We start from the raw sequence: 15,688 nt of genomic DNA, 5'->3' as shown, positions 1-15,688 counted from the left end.
GTTTGAAAAATACACTATGGATATGCGAAATTTAGTTGCTGATGCAACATAACGAACGAGCTAATAACATGTACCGACAACCGTCAATTTAACGCTCGAGCCGCGAAGCGCGGGTAAACCCGCTAGTTGTAATTAATAACAATTTAAGCCCTAACTTTTTAATAGGTTTTACCACCCGGATTTAAAACAAAAGGGTAAATGGCTTAGTTGGGTTAGTTATATAAAAGAGATGAAACTCAAAGTACGTGGTACGTCTAAGGGATGATCATGATAAGGTGGGGAAATAAACAAAAAGGCTAAAAGTGGGGTTGACCATTCCTAATGCCTCTATTATCTTCATACACAAACCGGTTCATGATCTTGAAATGCATTGAGTACTACCTAAGTTTTAAATAATAAAAATACGCCCACACAATGCTACACTCAAACCAACGAATTCAAGCAATAAACATACAATCATAAAATGGCTTAAACTCTCATTGAAACGATGTGAAATACGTAATTCAATTAATTCAAATTCATAAGCCTTTAAACTCCAATTACAAATCCCACGAGACATCCGATTCAAATATTAAAATCTTTGAATATATATATATATATATCTTAATTAACATGATGCAAATTTAATTTATAAAAGTGGAGTCTCGTTTAAAGTATACTTAGTTTAGAGTATTCTCAATCAGTTCTCCATATTTATCTTCATTTCTAAAATTCAGAAAAATCATCTAGATAACTACTCCAACCTGTTTCCTATCTCCAAACTCAATTTTTAAATTTTAGTCAAATGGTATAGGAAGCCTCCAAATTTAGAGTGTTGACACAACACTCAATTTTCAACTACGCTTCTATAAATATATACTAGGTTAAAAACCCGTGTGATACACGGGTTGAATAAATAATATTGTGATTTTAGATGGGCCAAGATGTATTATAAAGTCGAATAAGTTAAACAAAACATTATCGGAAAATAAAAAAAATTCAGGTGTATTTATTTAGAAGTTGAAGGTTTACTTCTTTTGAATATAAAAGCCAAATTGTAATAAAACAAATGATGCTTATAGAAAATTATCATCACAAAGGTAACAATGCACTAATTTCAGAAATACAAAAAGAACTCATAGCAAAAGTAGGAATCTGTAAGAATTGCCTTCATTCACTGAATAAACTTTTAAGTGTAACCCCAAAATAGCTCAAAGTACCTACAAGTATGTCGAAAAGCTATAAACCCCTACATGAAACCATGTTAACTAAAAAGACCAATATACTTATACACAAATTCAATCACCTTGTGCCACCTCAACGTGTGTTTTGGGTCAGATTTGGTTTGCTTGTCCTTGTCATCTTGTGGCCATGTATCTGCAAAAAGAATTTAGCCCTCATCTTTCTATACACAACAACAAATGATACCTGATAGCAAGAAAGTTGAAGTTTCAAAAATCATAACATAAAAAGAATATAAATGGCACTTGCACTCTAATTAAATTTAAACAAAAGAGAGATTAGCTAACATGCTCCTGAACTCATGTTGTGATTCTACTTCAAGTAATTGATCTTATTCATCAGCGGTATCAAGAAGTCGCGCATACGAATGCTAGTGCCTATGATACTTCAAAATCCGCATAATACCATATTAATATAATGGGTTAGGCATCATCAATAAACTGAAAGATTATAGAACCAACAATAAAAAATAATTTCAAGATACGTATATTAAATCCGAAATCTAGAAGTAGAAAATTTCTAAATGATTTTTATATGCTAATTTTACAGTTAATTTGACAAAGTTGCATGATTAGTTACTTAAAGTAACACGTTTCTTTAGTTATGTTAATGCGAAGAATGAAAAAGAAAAATAATTAGAGCAGATGTGCCAATGACTGATCTGGTCAAACTTCGAGGATAAACGTCGAACAAACATATTTAAAGTTGATAGGATTTCAATATAATTTATAACGCATATCTTTTATTACTTACAGTACTATAATAAAACTTTGATGTTTCTTAACATTCAAATTTTGAAAAAACAAATATTGTAATTTGATATATGACATTAATAATCAGTGACCAAAAATGTCAAACCAATATAGCTTTTGACATATAGTATTACTATCCATGCTTTAAACTTTTGAGGTCATAAAATACAAACGTAGCATTAATTTCAAAGGCCTGGAAAAATTTGGTCAGCTTGAAATGCTACTTTACCAAAATGCCATTCATGGTAATACGTTGAAGTCGCTAGACAAAACATGGATAGAAACATGCATATCGAGGCGGTGATCATCATACACTGGCCTTTATGTAAGGGTATTCAAGACATTTGAAAGATAATGGCCCATTCACACTTTCCTAAAACTACATACTCAATCAAATGTAATTAATATTAATAGAAAAAAGGTATAATTTGTAGATGTTAACCAATGAATTATCTAAAACTATAAAAGTGTTGGATTCCATAATGAATTTTATTGTCTTAATACTCATATCAAACTATAACAGGTCCACTACACCCTTCTCTTTTCCAGTTACACTCAAAACTCTTATGCCCATATGCAAGAATTAAGAAGAATATAGATGCCATAAATTGGGAAAAAAAACAACTATTATTAAATGATTATTTGACATTCATTATTAAAAAAACTATCTTAAAAGTGGTTTTCATATATACGCCTCCTGACACTAAAAAATATGGTCCTAATAAAAACTCAAAACTTGTAAAAGATACAAAAGGCGAACCTGTTCATCTACATCCACAATATCATGTCCAAGACTTGATGAGTCTCCACACCTGAAAGAAAATACATCGCCATGATTTTCAATTAGTTAAGAAATAAGAACTCTTTGTTTGCTTTACTTTCTATATGTGAAGTTAAAGCATGATTAGTATAATTCTTTTTTTATCAATAGTTTATTCTCAAAAGATTTTAGCCTTGTTTTTGTGTCATAATGTGTAAGCTTAACTATTAAGATTACTTTATTGTCTTGAAGTAAGCATGAGCATTATTTGCAAATTTTTTAAGAATTTTTTAAAGTAAGCCTTTGTTTTATTATAAAACTTTTATATATTTAAGGATTTAAGAGGTAAACTAATAAGACATATGCAGCTTGAATAACAAACTCCTAAACTGATAACAAAAGCAGATAGACATAATCAATTTGCCTCTATCCAAACACTTAAAACTGCTTATCTATTAATATGCAGTTTTTATAATTGGAAAACTTTCACATCAAATTACAGCATTTTGAAAAAAACCAAGTGTACCATCTGATAATGTCGGCTCAAGAAGCATATTGGAATAGAATGGGGCATTGTGTGTTGGATTAAATCTGATTCAATTGGCTGGCTCTCTGCCAAAATATAACCTAATAAAAATCAAAAAAACAAAAATGAAAATTTGTAAATCAAATAGTACCTGTTTTTCCAAACAAAAGTATATAAAATGATCAATACAAATTATGGCCTATGAATATAAAAACAAACAGAGAAATAAAACTCTAAAACCCCAAAACCAGATTGTTTTTTATCATTAGAATTAGACTCGTATAAGAAAATACTATAAATTAACCATTTTTTTGGGTTCTATGGCCCAGTGGTAATGGTTGTTAACATTAACCAAAACCTCAATAAACACGTAACACATTTTTGTAAACCAGAACTAAGAAACATCTAGCATCCATCATAAATACAATTGCTGATGTGGTGTGATCTCCACCACATCACTGGAATAAGAAGCCAAATAATAAAAATCAGAAAGCATCCAGTAATTTTCAATATTAATCATATAGTTTTTACTTAACACATATCAAAACCAAAATATTAAAAAAAGTTGTGTGAACGAACCTGGTTTGGAGCCTATTGGAAGACTGAACCCGTGAATGGAAGAACAATTGTAGAAGAACGGACACAAAATCGCTGAGAATCGAGCTGGGTTCCAATCAATCAGAAGAAATATTGAATGCAAAAAAATTCAAATCGCCAAGAACCAAACTTGATTTGAATAGTCGGAATTAACATCATTAAATCTCCAAAAACCAAAATTGATCTAACGACAGAGAATTTTGAGATTAGAGTTTTAAAAAAACAGAGAAAATGAACATGTGTGAGTTATAGGATAGATGAAGTGAACATATGAATATAATTAAAAAGATTGATCGATTGAACCTGATTTAATCTGTAATGTGAAGTTGAATTGATTGTACAAGTGATCTGGATTTGAATTGGTTTGTAAAAGTTACCTGCTATCTGAAAGATGAATTAATTGGTTGTCATAGCTGAAGAGAAGATGTGGAAGTTGAAAATTATGAATTAAATTTAATTAAGAATGGAGGAAATTTTGACTTGGTTGATAAACCCGTTTGAATGAAGGATTTATAATGAATTAAATTAAATTTAATTAACAAATAATTACAATTTGCCATGTGGCATTTTCAAGAATTCTAGTTAAATTGAAAAAGTCTTGTTGATTTGAAATCCACTCATTTATTAGTAGGAGAGATTAATAGTTTTATCCCCTGTATTACGGGGGCTGTTTTACATTACTTGTTTTTAATATTTATATACTTTTTTGGAATTTAATTTTATTTATTGTAAGAAAATTTATAATACACTTAGAGTTTTATAAAAGGGTTTCACAAATAACTAAGATGTTATAACCCGTTTTAAAAGTTATCTGGGTTTGGTGAGACCCAAAATCCGTTTATTTTTTTTACTATAAAACTGGTTATTAATTATAAATAATATCTTTTTAAAAAAGTCATTAAATAATTTTTAATATATCCTATTTTATAGGATTTTCACATCAATAATTTGATGAAAATAGTTTTTAATTAATGAGATGTTATAACCCGTTTAAGGAATATATGGGTTTGGTAAGATCCATACCCATGAATTCGGGTCAAATACATGAGAAGCATCCATTTAAAAATCAAGCAAATCTGGTGACTCATTTTTGTTTATACATGGCGACACATAGGATTTTTATGTTTTCGTTTATATATATATTATAGATAAATCAATTTATATTGAAAATGATAATAAGACAAAATAGTTAGATGTTAAGATTTTGAATGGGGGAAATTCCTAAAATAATTCATTTTTGGTGAAAGACTTCAAATTTCTCCCCTCAAAATTGTTTTTTCAAATTTGTCTCTCTTCTAACACATCGTTGGCGACGTGTTTTTAGTCACGCCGACGAGTTAGCTAACACATAGTCAACGATGTGTTAGGTCTTCAAACACATAGTCGATGATTTCTTAGGTCTCCAAACACAAAGTCAACGATGTGTTAGGCCTACCAATACATAGTCAACAATGTGTTAGCTATCCAAACATAGGGTTAAAGATGTGTTTAGCCTTTTGTTTGTTTTTCTAATATTATATTATCATAACTGCTTTTTCTTATATTTGGTTTTCTTTCATAACTTTTAATATATAAAGTTTTATATAATTTAAAATTTACCGTTGAGACGTGTTTTTTTATCAACATGTTGACATAATTTTTTTAAACCATGTCGGGTCAAATTTTATTGAACATTTCGATATTAATTTAACACCGCTCGATTTTGAGTAAGTTTATGTAAGTTCGTAGATAAAAAAAACATGTATCAACGGTACATTCAAAATTATATAAAATTTATATATTAAATGCTACAAAAGAAAACCAAATATAAGTAAAACCGATAATATAATATTAAAAAAAATAAACAAAATTCTAAACGCATCTTTAACCATATGTTTGGATAGTTAACACATCGTCGACTATGTGTTTGGAGGTCTAACATATCGTTGACTATGTGGTAACTAACTCGTCGGCGGGACAACCTAACACATCGCCGACAATGTATTAGAAGAGGGTCATATATGGAAAGATAAAAAATAATAAAAATAGAACATCATCATCATCATCATCGTACTCAGTATATCCCACCAATAGCAATGCTATGGTAGGGTCTGAGGAGGGTAAGATGTAGACAGCCTTACCTCTATCCCATAGGGATAGAGAGGCTGCTTCCGGTGAGACCCCCGGCTCGATAGTAGTTTTGCATCAAGCCTTGGACATAAGGCACATAACACTCAATCATCGGGACACCGGCTGATTGGTGCATGTGCCCTTGTCTTTCGGCTATCAACGCCACCACATGATGCCTGATTAACCTTCCGCCACTTTTAACGTTATTTTCACGTGATTAGTAAAATAACGTCAAAATTAGTGCAATTTTACTTTTGCCCACCCAAGGGTTCAAACATACATACATTATATGAGCGCACCGCAAGCAGGGCGTTAATAAAAATAGAATATAGAGATGGAAATAGAGAATGAGTTGGGGAAAGTTTTTAAAAATTGATGTATAAATTAAGAAATTTTGTTTTTCAATTAAATTTTAAAGATAAAGTTAGAGAACCAATATCATTGGGAATGCTCTAAGAGTAATGTATTTTATAATCAATAAAATATAAAAATAACTTAAAGTAATATATTTATAACAAAATCAATTCATTTAATAAATAATTAACATGCAAATACTAGATCGTTTTCTCTCATTTAGCTCGGTTTCTCTCATAAACCGATCAAACCTCACAAACTAAACGTATAAAAAGTGATGTGCAATGGAATCACAAATCGCATGTTGGTATACCTCTCCACTTTAAATTCATCCCCAATCAAATATCATTTGTCAACCCATTTACAACATTGGGGCACAATCTCACAGTATATTACATACCAAACGGTTTAGCATATGTATGACACCCACTTTAATAAACACACTTGATTCCAAGATTTTCATCATTCGATACATTTTCAACCCGATTAAGGTTCATTAAAATACCATATATATATATATATATATATATATTTCAAATATGGATGTGTCCAACCGTTTTAAATTGTGTTTAGGACTTTAGGCAATCATAACTCATACCTTTCACAATTAATCACGTCACTTGGCTTGTTTCCGAACTAGTTAAGATGAACTGGTAAATCTGTGAACACCTAACACCATATGTGCAATTCATTATCACAAGTCTGGCTGACAATCAAATCTCCACCAGTACGTTAACACAAATCATGTTATAAATCAAGAGCTCTAAAATTGGTTGTAATGTAGGTTATGATGGTTTAAGGTATGCGATAAGAAATTTTTAAGTGGGTAAAGTGATGAACACCTAAAAAGTAGTTAAGCTAATTACATAATTAATTAAGATTATTGTTATGTTTGACAGGAAGCTTTTAAGAGCTTCAAGCTTTTAAGCAAAAGGTCATACTCAATTAAAAGCGTTGTTTAGTTCAAGGAGCTTGAAGCTTTTAGGTCAGCAGGAAAAACTTAAAGCTTCTACTTGTAGCGTTTAGAAAGAGCTACAAGCTTTTAAGATTTTAATTAACTTAAATAACCTTCCAAAATAAATACATTTACTATTATTATTTTTAGTTATACCATTTTAGTAATTTTATACATTTTATTAAAAGCTCCAGCTACTCTGTCAAACATATAAGTATATCTAAAAAACTTCAGCTACCAGCTACAGCTTCTAGCCACCAGCTTCCAGTATCCAGCTAGCAACTTCCAGTTACAGCTACCAACTAGTTTTGCCAAACATTATTATGGTGACACTCAAACCAACGAATTCAAGCAATAAACATATAATCATAAAATGGCTTAAACACTCATTCAAACGATGTGATCATGTGAAATACGTAATTCAATTAATTCAAATTCATAAGCATTTAAACTCCATTTACAAATCCCTCAAGACTTCCGATTCCAATGTTATAATCGTTTAATATGTACTTAACATAATGCACATATTATACATATGAAAGTGAAGTCTCGTTTAAATTTAATTAACTCGTTTTAGCTTGTTTTCTCTCATAACTATAAAATATAAAAATAACTTAAAGGAATATATTTTATAAAAAAAATCAATGCATTTAATAAATAATCAACATGCAAATACTATTAGACTATTAGTACTTAAAATAAACCGATCAAAAGTCATCACAACCAAAACAAATAATGTATCATTAAACCATACATATGAAAACATCTTAACTGATTACTCATACAAATTTTCCAAATACAATGTATCATTAAGTACAGACCATATCTATATGAAAACAAAAATAAGGGAAAGAGTACATAACTGGTAACTAACAACTTGTCCTAAGGTTGAGATATCTGCTTCTGCTCTAGCGGATCCTGTGGTACGTAGGTCATCTATGGCGATTGCAGCCTCGGTGTTTGTCGCTCCTCATGGTGATTGATCATGATGTGGTAACGTATCATTCAGAGCATGAAGTTGGACGTTTAAACCCACTTGAAGACACACCTGACGTACTAGCTAGCCACGGGAAAGAAAGTGTGGACAAAGTATGCATTGGTTTCTCATAGGTGGTCACTTTTGAAACTAGGCATGGTAAACTAATTTCAACATTTATTTAATATATTCTCAAAACTCACAAGTTTTTATTTAGCTATATAAGAGGACTTCGAGAAACCCTCTCTATCCCACACTTTATATACTTGTTTGACCCGGAAATTGATGATTTTTCTCTTGGTAAACCAATTATTACTAAATGTAAATCACACTTGTTATTTATCTCCAACAAGTAATATGATAAACGAACACAAAGATTCCTTTCACTAGAAATCTTAAAAAGTTAATGTTGTCAAAAGTAGAATCATATTACAATGGATCAGTGTCATTGTTTTGTTCTCTTGTTCACCTTAACCATTGCTTTTATGGTACCATCTATTTTAGCTGATACTATCATTGCCGACACCGAGGATTATCCCCGAAAGCGCTACCAATGCCGCCATGGAAGCGTACCCCGAGATGTTCTCGTACGTGAGTTTGTTAATGTCAACGTTTTCGTTCATGCAAATTTAGCCGTATGTTTGATTAAATAACTAACACGTGTGTTAATTTCTCTAGATCTTTAATAGATAAAGATTTAACAAGGAGGGATTTACAAGAATCTACCGCAATGAACCCGATCGATAGTTGTTGGAGGGGCAAAGCCGATTGGGCGGAAAACCGACAAGCGTTAGTCCAATGTGTGACCGGTTTTGGAAAGGGGACCACAGGTGGCGCGGGTGGGGAAATCTACATGGTGACGAGTAATTCGGATGAAGACGGGGTGAACCCAGCCCCGGGGACATTGAGGTACGGTGCCGCACAAAATAAGCCTTTGTGGATCATTTTTGAAAAGGATATGGTTATTACTTTGAAACACACGCTAGTAGTGACTAGTGACAAGACAATTGATGGTAGAGGTGCAAAAGTTGAGATTGCTTTTGGTGGAGGCATCAGTCTTTATGGTGTCAATAATGTTATTATTCACGGGATCGACGTCCATGATGTTAAAGCGATGCCCGGGTTTGGATCAAGAGCAGCTTGTGACGGTGATAATATCGGCCCTAAGAATTGTTCGAAGATATGGATTGACCATTGCTCGCTTAGTAATGGTCCCGACGGGCATCATTTATATTGAATATGTACAATGTTCTTTAGTTAAGTTGACTTTGTAATACATAAACAGGCCATATTGCTTGGAGCAGACGACTTGCACACACAAGATAAATCTATGCAAGTCACGGTCGCGTACAACAAGTTTGAAGGAATCGGTCAAAGAATGCCTAGATGTCGATTTGGCTTCTTCCAAGTCGTTAACAACGAACACAACGGATGGGGAATATACGCGATTGGCGGTAGTATGAATCCTACTATTCTCAGCCAAGGCAACCTTTTCCGTGCTCCCAATGAAAAGCACCTAAAACAGGTAAACTCCAATATAATTGATCATATATTCAATCTAATAAATTTAATGAACATTATTATTAATCATATAATGTATGTTATAAAGGTGACAATAAGGTCTAATGCAAAAGAAGAAGAGTGGAAAAACTGGAATTGGAGATCATCAGACAAGGATGTGTTCGAAAACGAAGCATACTTTGTAGCATCCGGGTCTGATCCGCAGCTAACCCCTGAACAACAAGAGCATATGATTGAAGCTGCACACGGATCGGAGGTTCCAAACCTCACTGCTGGTGCTGGTGCACTCTCTTGTGTGGCCGGACAACCTTGTTAACTCTCTGATAATTTCTTATTTACTTTATATTAATATCTGTAATCATAAAAGGAAATCAGTAAATTTGAAATTATCATTTGGGATAACAGTGATAAGGTTTAATAACATTTTCATTAGTTGCATACCCTGATTTTTATTTGCATATACACATGTATATATGTGACCTGTATTAAAACTTAGAACAGTTATCAACCTGCACACTCAAAATATAAAAATGTTGATTAAAAACTTAGAACAGTTATCAACACAAATAGAAGGACTTCAAATCAAAGTAAATGCTATTTAAATTACTATTTTTTTTTACTATATGACTATTCTCGCGTTACTCAAAAACCTAAGGAAACTAGATAGTTATATGGTAAATAAGGTATCATAGCATTTGGATACTAACCATTACACATATCATTTGATCGTAAAAGTAAGCACCCAAAGATTTGATTGGTTTTAATTATATTAAAGCTAAACTATTTTTTATTTCAAACTTAGAAGCGATTACAAAAAAACGAGACTAGTAAACAAACATGCAATCACTTATGGTTCTAGGTTTGACTACTTAGTTGCAAAACTTTGTATGTGATAAAATAAGTATATAAGCATCTATATTAATTTTAAGAGTACGTACATATAGTGAACTGCAACAAAGGGACATTTACTGCATAACTAAAGTCTTTCTAAAGTGGAATGACATACCGGAAAATCAACATTTCGTTACTAAGAAAGGGAGAAATTTCGAGGAAATTTTCCGTGGGAAACAAAAGCGTCGGAAGTGCCTGCACATTTCCGACACAATTACATGCGGAAAAAAAACTCTAATTTAGCAACAATAGACCAACAAGATATTAGATAAATAACTTTTTGTAATAGGTCACTCTTTCCCAAAAAAGATAATTTTTAAATTTTAATATGAACTTTATTGGCTGATGTTTTTATTATTATAGACTTTCATAAATTACCATAATTACCTTACAAATACTGTTATTCTTTGTTTGATATCATTAACTTTATTTTATAATATGTGTATATGGTATTGAAAATGCGTCGGAGAATATAGTTTTGAAAATGTGTCCGAATGTTTGCCTGAAAATGTTTCCTGGGACATGTTTTTCAACGAAATTCATTTTGTCAGAAAGTCATCGCTAATGGCCACTTTCTTAATTTCCCACAAATTTTGCTATCAAAGACAATTCGGTTTTCAACATAACATATACTCCTTCACTACTGGGAAAAAGTGCAATTGCGACCAAAAATTGCTACCGGAAAAAATGGTAGCAAGTTTAGCAACCGATTTCCCACCGGTCGGTGTGTTTGCTATCGTTTTTTTCGGTCGCAAATTCATGGAAAATATGGTGTTTTTAATATGCTACAGTCTAAGCGGTCGGTGTATTTGCTATCGTTCTTTTTCAGTTACGAATTCGTGGAAAAAATATGGTATTTTTGAATTGCTACCATCTAAACGGTGGGAAAAAAATCAGTGTATTGTGACCGTAACATCAGTCGCAAATCGAAACACGTAAATTATTAAGCGAAAGGCCAACTCCAAATATTAGAGTTATGATCTAATTTCCTCCACAAAATGAATCCTCTTCGATTAAAGGCATCCACTCAACCCACTGATTGAAGAAACCTCGGTGACATCAACACTTAGTAGTAACCCTAAATCGCCTCCTTTTATGGTTACTAACATAACAGTAGTAACCCCAAATCGATTCAAAATGCATCCACAACTCTACAGATCTCCGTTCAACTTCAAACTACTCGTTGTTTACTCCATGCCTTCTCTTACTTCAGCTATAAGTCTCGCTTGTCCGGTAAATTGATTGATCGAATTTTCATATTCACATCTTGTAATTGCATGTAACGTCGATTTTGCGTATTTTTGTTTCAATGTTATGAAAAGGGTCTGGTTTGGCTAAATTTTGTTTCAGTTTTGAAGAGGTAGGTCCCCGCAAAGCCCAGTTGGACCCGCAAGACTCACCTGGAAGAGGTACGTCTGCGCAAAGACCAACTGGACCCGCAGGACCCACCATGCTCAGAGAGATGAAGACCTTACACGCAGTAAGCCAGCTGTTCCCGCAGGAAAGCCTCCCTTGGTACAGTACCCTGTCTGTCCCCGCAGCTGTGGGTACAAGCCAAGAAGGAAGGCTACCCGTATTAACAGTAAGGCTACACGCATAAGGCACTAACTCTTAATACTTCAGTAATGTCACCTGAAGAAGGAATGAGCAGGGCGGGAATATTCCCGCCCAAAAGAGCCAGTCCGTACGCTTCTAGAAGATCTTTTGTACTATACCTACCAAGGTATGGACAAATGGACAAGATCTGACGAAAGTGACCCATGAACCAATCACAGGGTGACAGCTCACCGACAATAGTACGAGGAGGAGCACGCTCCAGTACAAAATGTCACTATCAGCCGCTGCCTACCCACCAACTCCCATCGTGGCACGAACATAGCCCATAGTTGGTGGAAAATGAATATTATACAGCTGGCCGTACCTACTTGGAAACCTACCTTCGGCTATAAATACTCCAACACCTTGGAACGGTATCATCATCTTCTCTCTAGCTATTTCTCTCAATATACACTTATATTCAGAGCAATCTAGTCTGATTCTCACGCCGGAGGGTGGTCACAAGGAGGAACCCCCCCCTTCTCAGTGACGAGCTTACGGTGTTTGTTTTGCAGGTTGAGAAGAATAACCATCTTCGCTAGACCTAACCCTCGTGGGAAACATCTACTTAACCCTAAGATTATCCTTAATCTGCCGGGGTCACTTAGTGTTTCTTCATTGGCGCCATCCGTGCATCAAGCTAGAACTAATTCTTCTTTTTCTCAGTTTTTTCAAACTTCTGGAAAGATGGTTAAGGTTACTCCGATGCCAAAGCCACCGAGTGACGAAGAAACTCCGGTAACCACAACCCCAGCCGGTGAATACACGATTTTTACGAACACTACCCCGGTTACCCAAGCCGGGGCAAGTGCAGTAAACAATCCTCCCATAGGATTCATTGATACCCAGTTGGAGAAACAACAGACGAGGCTTCCCCGACAAACACTAGATCAAGTTAAAGCTTGGGCGGAAGCACGTCAGAAAGAATTCCAAACCGAGTTGGACGAACGTTTACGTTCACTCCAACAGGCCAATGACGAATTCGGAAGCACCCGACAACAGCTAAACATGAGCAATGATTGCGAGTATGCGGATGATGAAGATTGGGAAGAATTTGACAGTGACGCAAACCCTCGTCATAAGGCGAAAGGGAAGCGTAAAGAAGCAGACTTCCACTCGAGAAGAAATTTCGAGGGAACCTTCAAACCAAAGAACACGGGGGGAAACCCACGTGACTTCTCCAAAACTTTCAGACCAACTGTTGCGAATGCGGGAACGTCCAAATTTGCAAGGGACATTGCGGAAGCAATCGCTCCAAAGAGTGCCAAACAGATGTCCAACATAGGCACTTACGATGGCATATCTGACCCGGACGATCACTTGAACAGATTTATAGCGGGGGCAACCGTCAGTAATTGGACGGAACCCACATGGTGTTACATGTTCCAGATGACGCTCGTGGGGGCAGCCAGAGCGTGGTTTGATCGTCTACCGGTACACCACATCTATGATTGGGCAGACTTCCAGCACAAGTTCAGTCAGCACTTCAGTCAACAAAGAAAATATACTGAAGAGCAATGGACGATCCTCAACTGCATCCGAGAGGAAGACGAATCTTTGCTAGACTTCATCACTCGCTTCAACTCAAAGAAGCTAATTCTGGGCATTATTAGCGAAGATCTTGTTCGCGCCGCTTTCATCCAGGGCGCTGAGTACCCAGAGCTCATCCGCACGTTGACGGGTAAAGATGGCATGCCATCCACGTGGGATGCCATCATGACGGCAGCTAAACGCTTTGCCGAAACGGAGAAGCAACTGGGTAGAAATCTTCCCCAGAGCACAAACCTCTACACGCAGAGAACAAGAGAAAATAACGCCCGTACCGCCCGACAAAATAAAAAGAGGAAGCTTGGTATTTGGCAGTCAAGGATAAACTTTGACACCTCATCCAGCTCTCTCCCTCTCTTAGGCGGAAGGGACAACATGCACTCGTCGAACCGGAATCCCAGATGGACGCCACTCACCAAAAGCGTCACCGAGATATTTGCCACCGAGAAACTCCCATGGCCAAAGGCTCCAATAATCCGACAGCATCATAACGTTGATCAGAGCAAATCCTGTGACTTCCAGGGACAAAAGGCCACACTACGGAGGAATGCACATCTTTGAAGGATATCGTCGAAACATTCGTCAAAGATGGGAAACTCACACACCTCGTGGCGTCAATCAAGAACGGAGGGAGGAATGACAATCGGTACAAGGGCAATGGACGAAAGCCCGTCGACATCAGCATCCACATGGTTCATGGCAACGTCAGAGGAAGAAAACGACGAACAACAAAGCCAAGTGCGTGGAAGGAAGCTGAAGTGCGCTTCCCGCGTGTGCAAGGAGGGCCCAACAAAGAAGGCCCCATAGTCATCAAAAGCCAGCTGGGGCACTACATCACCTCCCGCACTCTTGCTGATAATGGCGCTTCGTCAACGGTCATGTATAGGCAGTTCTTCGACAAGCTAGACGACGAAGACAAAGAACGCCTAGAAACGGTTTACGCCTCGATGGAAGGGTTTGACGGCAGCACAAACACCCCCTTGGGTATCCTATCTTTCCCCGTCACTCTCACGGACGGGAAGTACTCGCGCACAGAAGACGTGGACTTCGTTGTAATGAGGAAGCTACACCACACATACGACATTCTCTTCGGGCGAGATGGGATGGCAAGATTTAATGCCGTGGTGTCTTCGGTCCATGGTATGATGGGATGGCCAACAGCTGAGGGCGTCGCGATGATCACGGGTATTCCCCAGGTATGCATCGCATCTGTCTCATCTAAACCCAAACCAAAGATGGCTAAACCAACAACCTCTGAGCCAGAAGAATGGGCCTTCAATGGCAGATACCCTGACCAGGCTGTTACCATTGGCCCAACGATCACTAATCCCACACGCACCTTACTCAAACGCTTGTTGCAAAAAAATGCCGACATCTTCGCGTGGACACCAGCTGACATGACTGGTGTACCTCGAAGTAAGGCTGAGCATAAGCTCAAGTGTGACCCGACGTTTGCGCCGGTCATACAAAAGCGTCGCGTAATGGGTGCCGAGCAGGCTAACGCGTGTAGAACCCAAGTCAAGGAACTCCTTGACGCAGGCATCGTACGCGTTAGTAAATATCAAACGTGGGTTGCAAATCCCGTCATGGTACCGAAATCCAACAAACAATGGCGCATGTGTATAGATTTTAAAGACCTAAACAAAGCATGCCCCAAGGATTGTTACCCGTTACCCGAAATTGACCTTAAGGTAGATTCATTAGCACCGTTTGGCCTTAAATGCTTCCTTGATGCGTATAAAGGGTACCATCAAATCCACATGACCGTTGACGATCAGGATAAAACCGCATTTCGGACGCCCGATGGCACATTTTGTTACCAAATGATGCCATTCGGACTAAAGAATACCGGATCCACATACCAACGCCTGATGGACAAAGA

The 15,688-nt window shown here is 36.1% G+C and overlaps 1 pseudogene; it reads left to right on the top strand.

Moving 5' to 3' along the window:
- Positions 1–8,426: 8,426 nt before the first annotated feature.
- On the top strand, positions 8,427–10,087 carry LOC143596922 (pectate lyase 4 pseudogene; annotated as a pseudogene).
- Positions 10,088–15,688: the final 5,601 nt, after the last annotated feature.

The sequence above is a fragment of the Bidens hawaiensis genome, unplaced genomic scaffold, assembly GCF_021521415.1.
Source record: "Bidens hawaiensis isolate Kalapana, Puna unplaced genomic scaffold, B.hawaiensis_p1.1 tig00047377_1, whole genome shotgun sequence".
NCBI lineage: Eukaryota > Viridiplantae > Streptophyta > Magnoliopsida > Asterales > Asteraceae > Bidens > Bidens hawaiensis.
Note: the sequence above shows the minus strand (reverse complement) of the source record. Positions and strands in the feature narration are given on the sequence as shown.